This window comes from Scyliorhinus torazame, chromosome 1, assembly GCF_047496885.1.
Source record: "Scyliorhinus torazame isolate Kashiwa2021f chromosome 1, sScyTor2.1, whole genome shotgun sequence".
NCBI classification, from domain to species: Eukaryota; Metazoa; Chordata; class Chondrichthyes; order Carcharhiniformes; family Scyliorhinidae; genus Scyliorhinus; species Scyliorhinus torazame.
In genome coordinates, this window is record NC_092707.1 from 242,020,238 (window position 1) to 242,036,808 (window position 16,571).

At 50.4% G+C, this 16,571-nt stretch overlaps 1 protein-coding gene across 10 annotated transcripts in view; it reads left to right on the forward strand.

Annotated features, from left to right (window-relative positions):
- LOC140419816 (KH domain-containing RNA-binding protein QKI) overlaps positions 1–16,571 on the forward strand; it is a 746,610-nt gene that overhangs the window by 583,940 nt on the left and 146,099 nt on the right. The gene's annotated exons all lie outside the window — the stretch shown is intronic.

Here is a 16,571-nt window from a genome sequence, read left to right on the forward strand (position 1 = left end):
ATGCCCCCCTCGCCCCCTATGCCCCCCTCGCCCCCTATGCCCCCCTCGTCCCCTATGCCCCCCTCGCCCCCTATACCCCCCTCGCCCCCTATACCCCCCTCGCCCCCTATACCCCCCTCGCCCCCTATGCCCCCCTCGCCCCCTATGCCCCCCTCGCCCCCTATGCCCCCCTCGTCCCCTATACCCCCCTCGCCCCCTATACCCCCCTCGCCCCCTATACCCCCCTCGCCCCCTATAAACCCCTCGCCCCCTATACCCCCTCGCCCCTATACCCCCTCGCCCCTATACCTCCCTCGCCCCCTATACCTCCCTCGCCCCCTATACCTCCCTCGCCCCCAATACCTCCCTCGCCCCCAATACCCCCCTCGCCCCCTATACCCCCCTCGCCCCCTATACCCCCCTCGCCCCCTATACCCCCCTCGCCCCCTATGCCCCCCTCGCCCCCTATGCCCCCCTCGCCCCCTCGCCCCCTATGCCCCCTATGCCCCCCTCGTCCCCTATGCCCCCCTCGTCCCCTATGCCCCCCTCGCCCCCTATACCCCCCTCGCCCCCTATACCCCCCTCGCCCCCTATACCCCCCTCGCCCCCTATACCCATCTCGCCCCCTATACCCCCCTCGCCCCCTATACCCCCCTCGCCCCCTATACCCCCCTCGCCCCCTATACCCCCCTCGCCCCCTATACCCCCCTCGCCCCCTATACCCCTTCGCCTCCTTATTCCCCCCTCGCCTCCTTTTCCCCCCTCGCCTCCTATTCCCCCCTCGCCTCCTTATTCCCCCCTCGCCTCCTTATTCCCCCCTCGCCTCCTTATTCCCCCCTCGCCTCCTTATTCCCCCCTCGCCTCCTTATTCCCCCCTCGCCTCCTTATTCCCCCCTCGCCTCCTTATTCCCCCCTCGCCTCCTTATTCCCCCCTCGCCTCCTTATTCCCCCCTCGCCTCCTTATTCCCCCCTCGCCTCCTTATTCCCCCCTCGCCTCCTTATTCCCCCCTCGCCTCCTTATTCCCCCCTCGCCTCCTTATTCCCCCCTCGCCTCCTTATTCCCCCCTCGCCTCCTTATTCCCCCCTCGCCTCCTTATTCCCCCCTCGCCTCCTTATTCCCCCCTCGCCTCCTTATTCCCCCCTCGCCTCCTTATTCCCCCCTCGCCTCCTTATTCCCCCCTCGCCTCCTTATTCCCCCCTCGCCTCCTTATTCCCCCCTCGCCTCCTTATTCCCCCCTCGCCTCCTTATTCCCCCCTCGCCTCCTTATTCCCCCCTCGCCTCCTTATTCCCCCCTCGCCTCCTTATTCCCCCCTCGCCTCCTTATTCCCCCCTCGCCTCCTTATTCCCCCCTCGCCTCCTTATTCCCCCCTCGCCTCCTTATTCCCCCCTCGCCTCCTTATTCCCCCCTCGCCTCCTTATTCCCCCCTCGCCTCCTTATTCCCCCCTCGCCTCCTTATTCCCCCCTCGCCTCCTTATTCCCCCCTCGCCTCCTTATTCCCCCCTCGCCTCCTTATTCCCCCCTCGCCTCCTTATTCCCCCCTCGCCTCCTTATTCCCCCCTCGCCTCCTTATTCCCCCCTCGCCTCCTTATTCCCCCCTCGCCTCCTTATTCCCCCCTCGCCTCCTTATTCCCCCCTCGCCTCCTTATTCCCCCCTCGCCTCCTTATTCCCCCCTCGCCTCCTTATTCCCCCCTCGCCTCCTTATTCCCCCCTCGCCTCCTTATTCCCCCCTCGCCTCCTTATTCCCCCCTCGCCTCCTTATTCCCCCCTCGCCTCCTTATTCCCCCCTCGCCTCCTTATTCCCCCCTCGCCTCCTTATTCCCCCCTCGCCTCCTTATTCCCCCCTCGCCTCCTTATTCCCCCCTCGCCTCCTTATTCCCCCCTCGCCTCCTTATTCCCCCCTCGCCTCCTTATTCCCCCCTCGCCTCCTTATTCCCCCCTCGCCTCCCTATTCCCCCCTCGCCTCACTCATTCCTCTTCCTCGTCGCTGTCTCCTGCCCTCTTACCTCCTTTTCCTCACTTCCTCCTCCCCACTTCTTCCTACCCATTGTCGCCTCTTCCCCTTCTCTGCCTCCTCTCTCCTCACCTCCTACTTTCCCTCAATGACTCTCTTCCATTATCTTTTCCTCCCCTTCACCTTCCCCATCCCTCCCTTTCCTCCACCTCCGCCATTATCCTCCCGTCCTCTTTCTTCTCCACTTCTTTCTTTTTACATCCCCATTTTAAAAGAGAGAGTTGAAATTACTCTTTCAATAATAAGCTCTGAATCACAAAATCATTTGGCACATGAGGATGCTTTGATATCAGGTTTTAAACCAGATCCCAGTGTGCAAAATAAACATGACAAATAGCACAACATATTGTCCAGGATGGTTCACAAAATTTTTTTGTTTTGTCTATATACTTCCCTGAAGGCTGAGAAGCTGTGTTTGGCTAGAGCTTTATCACAATGCCCAGAGCTGGTCTATGCGAGCACATTTATACTATAATCTGTAGGCACCAGAATTGATGACCTCTAAATATTTTGAAGAAATTAAATGCTCACATTGTGTAATGGACAGCTGTTGATATTGTGGGGAGTCCCAAAGTAATTTTGGCTTGTGTAAAAATAATTGCTGTAAGAACTAAAGCCTCAATCTAGAGTGACCGCAGAGCGTATATATGGAGCATGGTCCCCATAGAATTGTCAAGTTGGTCTGCAGTAAACATTTTTTGAAGCCAAGTTGGAAGGACCTTTTTTCTGAAGCACGGCTTTTATTGAACTACATGATATTTTGAATCGGGAATATCAAGGGGGTGGGGGCGGGGCGGGGGGGGGGGGTGTGTGGGGGTGGGGGTGAGGAGAAATGTTATGCAGTTTTTGTGCACGTGGATGATATTTCATTAAAGGTGCGAACAAAGAGTCAGGAAATTGTTCAGCTGAGGGATGCATTTCATTCTAAACTCTGAAAATTATCTGTTTTAAATTTGGTGACTGCTGCTCATAACGTTCTAATTATAATGTGGGTTAATAATGCTACAGCCTTCCAGATCCATCTGCCCTCTATTTCCACTTACATGTTGTGACAGTGTTACTTTGTTAATATAAGAACTGATGTATGTCAAATAATTCAGTCTGTAGTTGCTTAATTATAATAACTTAATTGTTGAATTTTCTTTTAGCAGCATGTATCTTCGATCTTAAAGTGGGATATATAATTTCATACATGCTTTTACTTTAATGTATCCCCGATATTACACTCTTTTTCACCTAATGCCACGAGAAACCAATCATTTGGTACTTGTGTAAAACAGCCACAAAAATGGCATTAATGTTGGACATGGGTCATAATGGTAAGGAGTTCTATGTTAAAGGGATACACCAAAGATTGGTCACAATCTACTGTTTCTTTAATTGTAACTGAGCCCCCAAATTACAGGACAATTTGCCAAATGAGTTCTTAACTGACTGACCTTTTTGCATCCAGTTTTCAAGGTGGCTGGGCATTGATATTTAGCAATGGTAAACTGATTTCCATTTCCAGACATACAGTTGAAAAATAAAGTCCAACCCAAAGTGTGCAACAGGCATTGGCTGTCTTTATGTTTTTGATTGCAGAACTGTGAAATGCCTTAGAACATTGCTCAACATTAATGACACTACACAAGTACAAGTTGTTGCTGTTTATAGGGCATTAGACACTTTCTGAAGTGCCTCTCTGTGCCCATGCAATATCCTTTGCAGAAATTATATGAGTTTCCTCCAAACAACTGCCCATCCTACTTTGAAACTGCCTACATGAAAATGTGAACTTTGTTGACTCTCCTCCCTCTGACTGGCCACCCACCCTCCTTGTGGGGAATTGCATAGTTGTCAGAACCTCCTGATACAGTCACAATTGAGATTGGGAAATCAGAAACACTTAGGTGGTGACCTGATTTACAACATTTAATTCTAATAGCTATTGCTTTGCTTTTAATTGGTGTCTGATATGCATAAAATATCCTGACTTGTGTATCTAAAGATTAACAAGTATTTGATATTCATACAATGATGAATTATTATGTTGTTTCTAATTAATGATCACATTAACACTAACTTAGTCATCAGAAACTTAAATGCAACAAAACAAATTGCTGAAAAATCCCCAATATAGTCAGAAGCGTTTGCAATGCACGGACAAAGTTAATGATTAGCAGCTGGTACCCATTTCCAGAAAGAGGCTTTGAGTAAAATGGTCACTGAGCATGCTATTTCCTCTCGTACTGTTTAATTCCAACAACTATATTTTTTAAAATCTATATTCTTTCATGGGATGTCATGGAAACTGATCATGTCAAGCTGTCCATTTGAGTCATTCCAGGATATAGGACCATCCACTGCTAGAGGCGTCTTCCAAAGCAATGGGAGGGGAGGGGAGAGAGGGGGTTGATCCTATTGATTGCAATTTGCTTCCCATCACATGCTGAAGAATTAATATGCGGTTTAAGTTTTGCTGTTACAGCAGATTAGGGACAAATTTGAGGCAGTGCAGATGTGTGATTGGAACAGCATTTAACATTTTGGCAAGTGAACACTTTTATGTTGTTTGCTGTCAAGTAAATTATTGGGTCTATTTAAATTGTCTTCAAAGCATCAATTTCAAACGTAAGAACTATGACCTGAGCTGAACATATATCACCTGCTGACCTAAAGTTAAAACATATGGATGTTTTTGTACATAAGATCTAATGTTCTCCACAAATCATTATTTGTAATGTTTGGTGTGTCAGATGTTTAGATTTGACAGTTTATTGATATAGGTGAGTCCTGTGCTTGCGTGCAGTGTAAAATCCTATCAGCATGAAATGTAGATTTTTATATTCCCTGGTTTTAAGGGAGATACTGGGCGGGATGCTCCGTTTTGCCGGCAGCCAGAAGATTTCCCAACGGCGTAGGGCTGCCCCACAATGGGAAACCCCATTGACCGGCCGGCGTAACAGAGCATTCCGCCGGCAGGGTGAGGAAGAAATGTGGCGCGACAGGACGGAGCATCCAGCCGAAAATTTTTTAAATAAAGAATTATTTTAAGATTTGTAAGAGTATTTTTCTTAACTGTTTACTTGTTCATTTTTTACTTCTCAGACACAGCAGCCTATTACTTGAGTACTTGTGTCTCGTGCTTGATAAAATCTTTAATTGATCATGGTTTGACAGAAAAAAGAGGCAGTGTGGATATCATCATGACATTTATAATTGATAAATGTGGCTTATTGTAAGCAGTGAAAGAACACACTATTTCTCTGAGAGATAACTAATGTAGGCATGATCTGTTACAGGATGGTTTTAGAAATAGGATAATTTTTTATTGAATTAAGGGCAATGTGACTATTTTAATCAAGTCTAATTTTTAGGAACTAGCTAGAATAATTTACAAATGAAATACTTTTTGTGACTCCTTTATTTAGGGCAGGTTCATTTGTCCTGACTTTACATACTCTAGTACTTTTTTCATATGATGTAGCTTTGATTATCCATTAAATTTTAGACCTTGGTGATCCTTTCATGTACCCCGTTCCATAGTGACCAGTGATAAAGAGGTACATCCTAATCTGAATGGTTTCCTTATGTTTGCATTTTTTTCAACTGAGAGAGTGCAATGGGAAAAACAATGAAGCGGGGCACTTTATAAATCGAGTATTAACTTATTCCTGCCAATAACCCCCCCCCCCCCCCCCCCCCCCGCCCCCCCCCCCCCCCCCCCCCCCCCAATCGCCACCTTCAAAGCAACACTGGGCACTCCTTCCATTTTGGGGACCAGCCAAGAAGAAAGAGAAGGAAAGGATCCTCATGTGCATTATGAAAGCTGGAATTCATATTAGGAGATACACAAAAAGATACATAATCCTTAACACCAAAATAAAGTAATTTGAAACTCCACTTTTTAATCAAACTCCGTGTGTAAAATGGTTTGCAGACTAAGCATTGAATACCCGAGGGCTAGGAGTAACAAAGTGTGCATGTAATGCTTCAAATTACAAATGTTATGCTTTTATTACAAAATGACCAAATGATTGCAATCAGATTTTAGATTTGAGGCATCAATTCTGCTACAATCTGGAGGCTCTTTCAACTGGCTTATCCCATGTTACTAGGCCCATTATGTTGCAAATGCAATACATAGACTGTTCAGCTTCACTTTTTGCAGGACTCTAGTTATGACTGGAAAACTGTAATTGCATTATGTTGGAGCTTTTGGTTTATCCAGAGTTTTGCCTGACTTCCCATCCTAAAGTAGAGAGTAGGTTCTATGTTAAGTATTCAGTAACATAATCACCATAGGATTGCCACTCTACTTGGACTTTTTCATGCCTAAGTGCTGTTCCGCATTTCTTTCCGGGTCTTCAGAACCCAACTTCTCCAAAAACATAGAACACAGCATCTCTTAAAGAATTCCATTGCAGAGCTAGCCTTGGGAGATGACAAGACTCTTTATGGGACTAGCTGCAGTGTAGTAGCCTCATTGTTCGGGGGCATCCTTTGGCTCTCCAGCTTCCGGAGTCCATTTTCCAGTGAGCACATCTTCTGGCCATCAGTTAGTCATTGCGTTGAAATTCACATTATGGGATACTGCAGGGACCTTCTTCGCCCAGCTCAAGGAAGGCTCTCGAAAAAGAGGAAGCCAAAGGAAGCGCTTCAAAGACATCCTGAAGGCTTACCTCAAGAAATGTAACATAGACATCAATGTCTGGGAGACCCTGTTCAGGAGAAACCTACTTGGAGGAACCTCCTGATTGAAGGAACACAATTCTTTACCATTTCCAACACGGTGCAGGGTCAGGATCCCAAAATAAAAGTCCAGCCCATCTGTCTGTATTCTTTTACAGACACTGTTGTATCCTGCTCACACCTTTTCAGCAAATTTGGATAGATTACACTCAGTCCCTTTGTCTAATTTATCAATATAGATTGTTAAAAAGTGATCAATATAGATTGTAAATAGTTGTGACCCCAGCACTGATCCCTGCAGTCGTCTTCTTCGTTACTCACTAACGAGTATGATTGTCTACCTCTGGGCTCTGTGGTTCTTGCATGGCTGATGAGCCAGATCCTAGAGCCGCATCTTCAACCTCACATTTGACAGGTGTTTCTGAGAGGTGGGATTGGTCCGTGAACTCGATCGTTGGTATTCCTTTCTCAGACACCTTTTCTGGGCCTCCTCTTGCAGTCACATATCCTCAAAGAATTGGGTCTCTTCAATCGGGAGGTTCCTCCAAGTGGGTCTCTTCTGAGCAACGGTCTTCCAGGTAATGATGTCTATGTTGCGTTTCTTGAGATAAGCCTTTCGGGTTTCTTTGAAGGGCTTACTTTGTCTCCTCTTGTTTGAGAACCTTCCTTACGCTGGACGAACCTCTGCAGTACCCCACTAGTAACATGTCAACCTGAAATTAGCCAATTTATTCCTACTTTCAATTTTCTATGTTAGAAATAGAATTCAATAGTCTCTTTTAAAATGAAATTGAACATATATATTTGAAAATAAAACATTGATGAGGATTGAGGATGTGAGAAGAGAGTTGGGAAATGGGACTCATTGGTAGCACTTTCAAAGAGCCAGCACGTTGCATCATGATGGGCCGAATGCTTCTGTGCTGTGTGATTCTACAGAACTTAATCACTCCCTCCTTGCTTTGTGTGCATTTAACTTGCTGCCTGTGCTGGTCCTACAGAGATGGTTTGGCACGTGAGGTTAGGTTTGTTATATTTGATGTATAGTTTTCTCAAAATGATCCAATAGCTTTCCCATCATTTTCAAAGCAGTCTTTGTTCCCACTGGTGCCATAGGCATGTGGCACATTGTATCGGGTCGGTGGATTGGCCATGATAAATTGCCCTTAGTGTCCAAAATTGCCCTTGGTGTTGGGTGGAGGTGTTGAGTTTGGGTAGGGTGCTCTTTCCAAGAGCCGGTGCAGACTCAGGGGGCCGAATGGCCTCCTTCTGCACTGTAAATTCAATGATCATCTATGATTAATCTAGGACAAAGGTTTGGCACAACATCGTGGGCCGAAGGGGCTGTTCTGTGCTGTATTTTCTATGTTCTATATCATGTTCGTTATTTACAAGACATTTCATTCAGATGGAGTGACAGTCCATCTCATTTGAACATCTTGGGCTGAATTCTCCATTCTAGAGACTGCTGATGTCGTCGTGAAAACGATGGAGTTTCACAACGGCGCGATCGGGTCCCCAGCTGCAGCGATTCAACCGCTTCCAAGGGGCTAGCATGGGCGTATCGGGAAACTCAACACTTTGTTAACGGAATTTGATTCGCCGCGGCTGCACATAATTCATCCTCCCTCTCCCACACACAAGTGTTGCTGCCAACTTGGCCGCAAGGAGAGCAGCGCCATGCTTCCGGGATGCCAAACTGGAGACCCTCCTGGACGCGGTAGGGAGAGGAGGCTGGTGCTAAACGCCGGGATGGAGGTCAGCAGGCGCCATCGTTCGCCATGCCTGGGCAGAGGTGGGAGCCGCCGTCAGCGCTGTTGGGGTGGTGGCCCGGACAATGGCCGGGTGCCATGGCTATTGATGCCACCAGATACCCAACGCCTGGGCTGCATATGTTGGGCTGTCTAACACTGTTGCTGTTTGTGTTTGCCCTCCCACATCCCAGGACAAAGCCACACACAACCGCCGGGAGTGGGAGAAGACTGGTGGGGGACCACCAGACCCCTCACCGTGCCCAAGCAGAGAGCACTAGACATTGTCAGCGGTCTGGAGGAGAGGGAGGTTGCCAGAGCGGGTGTCCCCCAGACAGCCGAGCACAGACGGAGGGAGCAGCCGGAACACCAGCCCTGTGCCCGAGACGACCCAGGACATCACGGAGTTCGGGTCAGAGGAGGACACAGACTTTCTGTCACTGCTGTCTCCAAAACTGTCCACCATCTCAGAGACTATCACCTCGGTTGGGCAAATTAGTGAAGAGGCATCTGGTGCGCACCTCACAGTCGTTCCAGTACAGCAGGTGAGGTAGGAGCAGCCGAGGGGCCGGACTGTTGGAGGGCATTCCGGCCCCAGGAACCAGCTGACACCCAGACGGGTCCCCTGCTCCTGGAAGATTCAGTCCCACCCATAGTTCAGGTGCAGCCAGAGACCCAGGGACTAGAGGAGGAGATGACGGCTGGCTTCCAGCACCTGCAGACGCATGTGGAGGAGTACATCTGTGGGCAGGAGCAGGGAGTGGTGCTGGTCATGCTTGCCACCCAGGCCAAAACCGCACGGGTGGCATCCGCGGTGGAGGCAATGGGACGACGGTGTCGGACATGGGTCAGTGTGTCCAAGGTCTGGTGCATTCTGTGCAGGCGTGGGCCGAGGCCCAGGAGACGACTGCCCTCTCACAGGCAACCATGTGCTGTGGCCAGCTGGACATTGTAGCGGCGCTCCTCCGCGTGGCCCAATCACAGCAGGCCATTGCTGAGAGCATCGGTGGCATAGCCCAGGTGCTCTCACAGACACAGAGGGAGGTGGCCCACTCACTGGCTGATGTGGCACAGACCCTCAGGGTGGTGGCGCAGTGCCAGATGGAGATAGCCCACTCGCTGTGCTCCATGGCCGTGAATGCTCAGACCCTTGTCAATACCAGAGCGGGCAGGTGGTGGGGGGGGCCTCGGGGGATGGCTCCAACTGCCCCTCTGCAGCCCGCTCCTCTGCTGCCGCCTCCGCCTCCTCTCTGAGCCGCCCCCGCTCACGCTGCCACAGGGCTGCATGGGCAGTGGCCGTCGCCAAGGCAGCCAAGATCGCTGGTTGATGACTGAACATAATTATCTGCAGGGGGGTGAGAGGAAAACATGTTACCATGGCGCATACACGCGTGCACAACCAGGTACCATTGGCTGCACTGTGGCCCCGGTTGTCACCGAGCGCCCCAGCCATTCATACCCCACACCCCGGCCCCGTCAGTGCCCTCGGTTTTGGCACCCATCCCTGCTGCCAGGGCCACCTTTGCCCTCACTGGGGGCTGCCAATGGTGTGGCCCTGGATGGTCCCCCGATGGGTGTCGCCGGTTGAGTGGGGTTTCCTGGGAGGACGCGGGGGGGGGGGGGGCAGTTGGCCATTTTCTCTGCGTCCATCCAGGGGCCAGGGTGGGTGGCCAGCAGGATGGCCGCCATAGTTGCGCTCCATGCGTGGGCACAGATCCTGTCCTCTCGGATGTTCCGCGGCTGCTCAGCCATTTTCCTCTTCCCCCCTTCCACAGAAAGCACGACCAGCGTCCGCTATGGGAGACCACGCTCTCCCCAGCCACTTCCTACCTCCTCTCAGCCAGCACGCCAGCTTCATGATTTTTTTTCTAGGATATTAGAAACATGCTGTCGGGAAATCGGCCCATCCGGGGCACAGAATCGTTGCGGCTCCGGAGAATTGGTCGTCTGGGCAGATAATAAGATGCGTACTGTACGTCCAGGCCGCATGGCAGGCGCCGTGATTTTGTCGAGTTGGGGGGTCCGGAGAATGGCAAATCGGCGCAAAACAGGTGTCGAGCCCTATTTCTGCGTCGGAGCCGATTCTCTGGCCGATCATGTTTCGCGATTTTGCCGTGATGTCACAGAGAATCCAGCCCCTTGTCTAGGAGATGGAGGAAATTAGCCAGCTGTCTAGGTTTAGTTTAAAACTGGGAATGTTTATAAATGAGTCTACAGTTTGTACAGCAACCAGTGCAAAGCCCAATAATATGAAACTATCACATCACTAAATGTGTGGCATTGCTTCACCAAAATCATTATTTATGCAATTGATAACTTGCAGCTATGGTTATTCTGTAATGGAATTCGTGCCTGTATTTAAATCGAATGGAGCTGAGGTGGTGCTGTTCGAGATGCTTTTTAGGAGATGATGCAAAGACAGCCATTGAAACTGATGCTGGGGGGTGGATTTTAAAAGCAGGTTGGGATCAGGCACAGATGGGTGGGCCCAAAGCTATGTGCTGCCAGCTGTCATGCTGATTCAGCACCACAATCCTGACCGAGGGCCTTTTTAGAGAGGCTAATCAAAGGCCCCTTTCGTTTGCCAAGTGGAATTTCCAGATCAGCACTGCGGGCAAGAGACATCTGCCTGGACTACTATCAGGCAACCATAGCAGGCTCACATTGGAGAGGTGGCAGAACCCTGCTTCATTCCTTGCCACCCCCCCCCCACCCCCATCTGTGTAGTCATGGCAACTGGACTACAGCTGCTGCCATCCTGTGGTGGGGTTGCTCCTCCATGATTACAGCCAGGCAGCTGTGGCATTTCCAAAATGAAAAATGCTAATTTTTGCTTCACATTGCCTCCCATTGGCCCTTAAGACTTGGGATCCAGCAAAGGACAGCGAATCCGCACCTGCCATTAAATTGCCTGCCCTTTAAAAGTCCAGTCTAGAACACACAATGTGGGGTCGGGACTTTGTATGGTCCCAACTTCGAGTTCTCGAGGCCAGACTGTAATTGCAGCTCTGGATGTGGAAAATGGGATTATGTTCCATTTCCTAGTTCTGCAACTTGATAAGCACAGAAATTCATGGAAGAATCATGGACGCGATTCTCCGATGCCGTGCCATTTGGGAGAATCGCCTGGGGTACCATTTTTTTCACGCAACGCCGGTCCGAAGCCCTCCCGCGATGCACCCAAGCTGCGAGATCGGCACTATCTAGTTCTGCGCGGCACAGTCCGGTGAATCGCCCGAGACACCCAAAATGGCGGTTCTCCTCCACCCCCGCTATTCTCAGGCCCGGATGGGCCGAGCGGCCTGCCCAAACGACGGCTTCCCGCTGGCGCCATCCACACCTGGTCGCTGCTGGCGGGAACGCTGGGGGGGTGCGGCCTGTGGGGGGGGCGAGGGGGGTTCTTTCACCGGGGTAGGACTCAAAAGGGGTCTGGCCCGCGATCGGCGCCCCCCGATCGGTGGGCCGGCCTCTCTGAAGGAGGACCTCCTTTCCTCCGCGCCCCGCAAGATCCATCCGACATCTTCTTGCGGGGCGGACTCGGAGAGGACGGCAACCACGCATGCGTGGGTGACGCCAGTTCGGCGGCGGATGACGTGGCGCCGCTTTTATGCGGCGCCAATGCCCGCCGCGCGCTGACGACGCTGCTTTAGCGACACGCCCCCCCGAGTTTCTCGCGGCCCCGATCCTAGCCTATTTTCGGGCCCTGAATCGGTCGAGATCGGGGTCGTTTCGCGCCGTTGTGAACCTCGGCGGCGTTCATGACGGCGTGGGCACTTAGTCGCGGGAGCGGAGAATCGCGCCCCATGACTTTTCCGAAGTGATAAGATAAATTTTTAGCATGTTGTTGGTTTTTCACAATTTAAATGGCTTTCTTAACAAGTCTTTGCCAGTTCCAGTTTTGAGCCAGTTAGGCCAAAACTAACTGACAAATATTGTAACAGGCTGGTTATCTGTTTACCCTATCAACTTCTAGATGGGGAAACATTCAGTCTTCAATTGGCTACCCTCCTGACCAGTTTGGCTTGGACTTGGTATATCCAGTCACTAAAGAACACTTTGTAGTAGAACCAACATTTTTGTTCATTTTTTTAAAAATGGAACAATGTTTCCATTTAATTCTGCGCAATTGATTACTGTATCAGTTTCCTAATATTGATATTTTATAACTGGGAACTCTTGATTTCTGTCTATGGTGGATTCTGGGTATGTTGGCATGCAGGGTGTAACAGAAAAGGGTGGCAGGTAGGATCATGAATTGGCATGGGGCTATCAAGGTGCCCTGGGATGGCTGGGGGCAAGGGTTGATATGGAGGGTTTGAGAACTATTGTGATTGGGTGGCTGTGTTAGCATGTATGGGCATGGGGACTGGGTGGGAGATGAGGGGACTGTTGTGTTATCCTGCTTCGGTTAACACAGGCTGCTACTTGATGCAGTCTTAACTAAAGGGTGCTCCAGACTCTGAAATGAGTTCAACGTGTTTATTGAACTATTAACACAGTTCTCAAATGAGTTTGTCTCTCTGCTAATCTAACTGTAGTAACTCAGTCTAACTGTACCAGCTTGCTCTAAGCCACGTGTTGGGGTGTGATGCTGCTGATCAACCCTGTCTACCTCTCTAGATGTCTGTCTGTGGAAAGAGGCAGGGTGTGAGTGCCTCATCCCTTTTATAGTGTTTGTCATGCCCCCTTGTGGTGATGCCACCTCTGAGTGTCCTGACTGCCAATTGGTTGTGTCCTATTCGGAGTGCTCATTGGTTGCATGTTTGCATATCATGATATCTGCCCCCTTTTTTTTTTTTTAGATGTATATACATGTGAATGTGTCTGTCTAATGTGACTGATTAGGAATACAGAACAGAACAAACAAAACAAATGCTCATAAGTCCAGTCTCTGAGGCTTGCGTCTGATCCTCGTCGACCGCCGGAGAGGTGGTGGTGGGAATGACGGTGTCTTGTCAGGCGAGGCACGACTGGTGCTCCCGTTGTTTGAGGTGTCTGGAGGTGGCAATTTGACATGTGGAAATGGAGGGGAAAGTAGTTGTGGGCAAGCAACTTTTTGCAGTGCCCTTCGATTCCTTCGCACAATGGAGCCATCAGCCATACGTATGACATAGGATCTGGGTGCGGCCTGTCGAACAACGACAACCAGAGCAGACCACCCACCATCTGGTATCTTGATCCTGACCGTGTCTGCCGGGGATAACACGTCCAGATCGGTGGCATGTGCGTTATAGCCCTGCTTCTGGCTGTTGCGAAGCGGCTGCATCTTCTGCAGCACCGGGAGATGATCAAGGTTGGACAGGTGTATGGCTGGAAGCGTCATCCGCAGGTCCCTGTTCATCAGCAGTTGAGCTGGCGACATGCCAGTGGAAAAGGTACGCAAGTAGTGCAAGGTGTATGTCGGAAGCGGAGTCCGAGGCCTTGCGGATGAGCTGTTTAACGATGTGCACCCCTTTTTCGACTTTGCCATTGGACTGCGGATAGTGCGGACTGCAGGTGACATGCTTGAAATTGTAGCTCTTGGCAAACGTGGACCATTCTCGACTGTGGAAGCACGGGCCATTGTCGCTCATGACGGTGTTCGGGATGCCAAGCCGTGAGAATGTCTCTTTGCACGCTTTAATGACGGTCCGTGAGGTGAGGACTGGCAACTTCAGCACGTCAGGATAGTTCGAAAAGTAATCGATGATTAAGATATAGTCGCGACCATTCGCGTGGAATAGGTCAATGCCAACCTTGGACCACGGAGAGTACTTTAGGGTCATGTGGTTGGAGCGTCTCCTTGCTCTGCACTGGTTGGAACCTCTGACAGGTTTCGCAGTTCAGGACCGTGTCCGTGATGTCCTGGTTGATGCCGGGCCAACAGACAGCTTGCCAAGCCCTGCCACTGCACTTTTCTATGCCCAGGTGTCCCTCATAAATCTGCCGCAGCACCATGCTCTGGAGATGTAGCGGGATGACTATCCTGTCCAGCTTGAGCAGGGTGCCATCGATCAGGTTGTCCTTGATGTTGTAGAATTGAGGGCATTGCCATTTCTGCCAGCCATTGCTGAGGTTGTGGAAGACTCGCTGCAACAGGGGGTCTTTGGCCGTCTCTTCTCGGATGAGAACGATCTTCTCATCTGTTATCGGGAGAGTGCTTGCACACAGTTGTACCTGCAATTCAATGTGCTGGATGATCTCCAGTGATTCACTGGGTGAGTTGACGGAGCGGGAAAATGCATCTACGATGATGAGCTCCTTGCCAGGTGTGTACACCAAATTGAAATCATACCTCTGGAGTTTGAGCAGAATTCTCTGCAAACGAGGCGTCATGTCGTTCAGGTCCTTTTTTGGATGATGTGGACCAGAGGCCTATGATCCGTCTCAACAGTAAATGTTGGCAAGCCGTGGTCATAATCATGAAATTTGAGGATGCCGGTGTGAAGACCTAAACACTCTTCTCAACCTGTGCATATCTGGTCTCAGTGGATGTCATTGCCCGTGACACGTATGCTACTGGTACCCAGGATGACATGTCGTCTCTTTGAAGCAACACCACCCCAATGCCATCCTGACTCGTATCTGTGGTTATCTTGGTCTCGGTCTGGTCAAAGAATGCAAGGACAGGTGCAGTGGTGAGCTTGGCTTTCAGCTCCAGCCACTCTGTTCGGTGCTCCGCCTTCCACTTAAAGGCGGTTGATTTTTTTTTCACCAGCTTGCGTAGGGCCAACTCCTTTCACTCCTGTGTGTGGCCAAATTCGGGATGAACTTGCCAACGAAATTGACCATTCTCAGGAAGCGCAGTACTGCCTTCTTGTCCTCGGGGACTTTCATTGCCTCAATGGCTTTAATTTTGTCTTTGTCCAGGCGCACACCGCAAAATCTGATCGCCCAGGAACTTCAGCGTGGATGTCCCAAAACAGCACTTGGATCTGTTTAGCTTGAGGCTATGTTCATGTATGCGTCGGAATACTTTCTTGAGTCACAACACATGTTCCTCTGGGGTTGTGGACCAGATTGTGTCAACTTCGACACAAACCCCTTCTATTCCCTCCATCATCTGTTCCATGATGCGATGGAAAATCTCTGATGCCAAGATGATGCCAAATGGCATTCGGTTGTAGCAGAATCTGCCAAAAGGCGTGTTGAAGGTGCAGAGCCTTCTGCTGGATTCTTCAAATTGGATTTCCCAAAATCTTGGGATGCGTCCAATTTTGTGAAGAAGCACGTGTGTGCCATCTCACTCGTGATTTCGTCCCTCTTCGGGATGGGCTAATATTCCTGCATAATGTTTTTGTTTAGGTCCTTGGGGTCAATGCAGATGCGTAGGTCCCCCGAAGGCTTCTTTACACGCGCCATCGAGCTGGCCCAGTCGGTTGGTTCAGTGACCTTGGAGATGATGCCTTTTTGTTGTAGACTTGTGAGCTCTGCCTTCAGGCGCTCTCCCAGTGGAGCAGGGACACGTCGTTGGATGCGTGGACCATTGGCTTGGCGTCAGGCCACAGTAGAATCTTGTACTTGTACAGCAGCGTGCCCATCCCACTAAATACATCCGGGTACTGGGTTAGGATATCGTCGATGCTGGCCTGAAGATCCAAATGGGACGGCGTTGTGGTGTAGACCCCTTGAATGATGTTCAGTTGCTTGCAGGCATGCGCACCTAGCAGGGACGCCCTGTCTGGTTTAACAATCTCGAAGCGTAAGCTTGCTTGTGTGTGTCGGCTGGACACCTGCAGATGGCAGGACCCCAGTGCCTTGATTGCATTTCCATTGTAGTCCAGGAGTTTGCAGGCAGCTGGAAGGATTGTGGGGAGCTTCTTGATTATCTTGAAGACCACCTGCGAAATCAGGTTGGCGGGGGCACCTGTGTCCAGTTTGAACTGGATGGGGTAGTGGTTGACCTTCATCATTGCATGCCATTCGTCCTCGGAATCCACGGCCAGGATTGATTGGACTAGCGATGTGTCCGGTTTGGCATATTCGCACTTCGCAATAATGCCCACTCAGTAAGTGTTGTCCAGGTATTCATCATCTGGATCCGTCGCACTGCCTGGATCAGAGTCATGCATTTGGTGTTTCACACTTCTGATGCGCTGCTGTCGGAATTGGGAGCGCTGGCTCCTGACTGGTGGTGCAGCTCTGCACAGGGCTGCATAGTGGTTTGGTTTCCC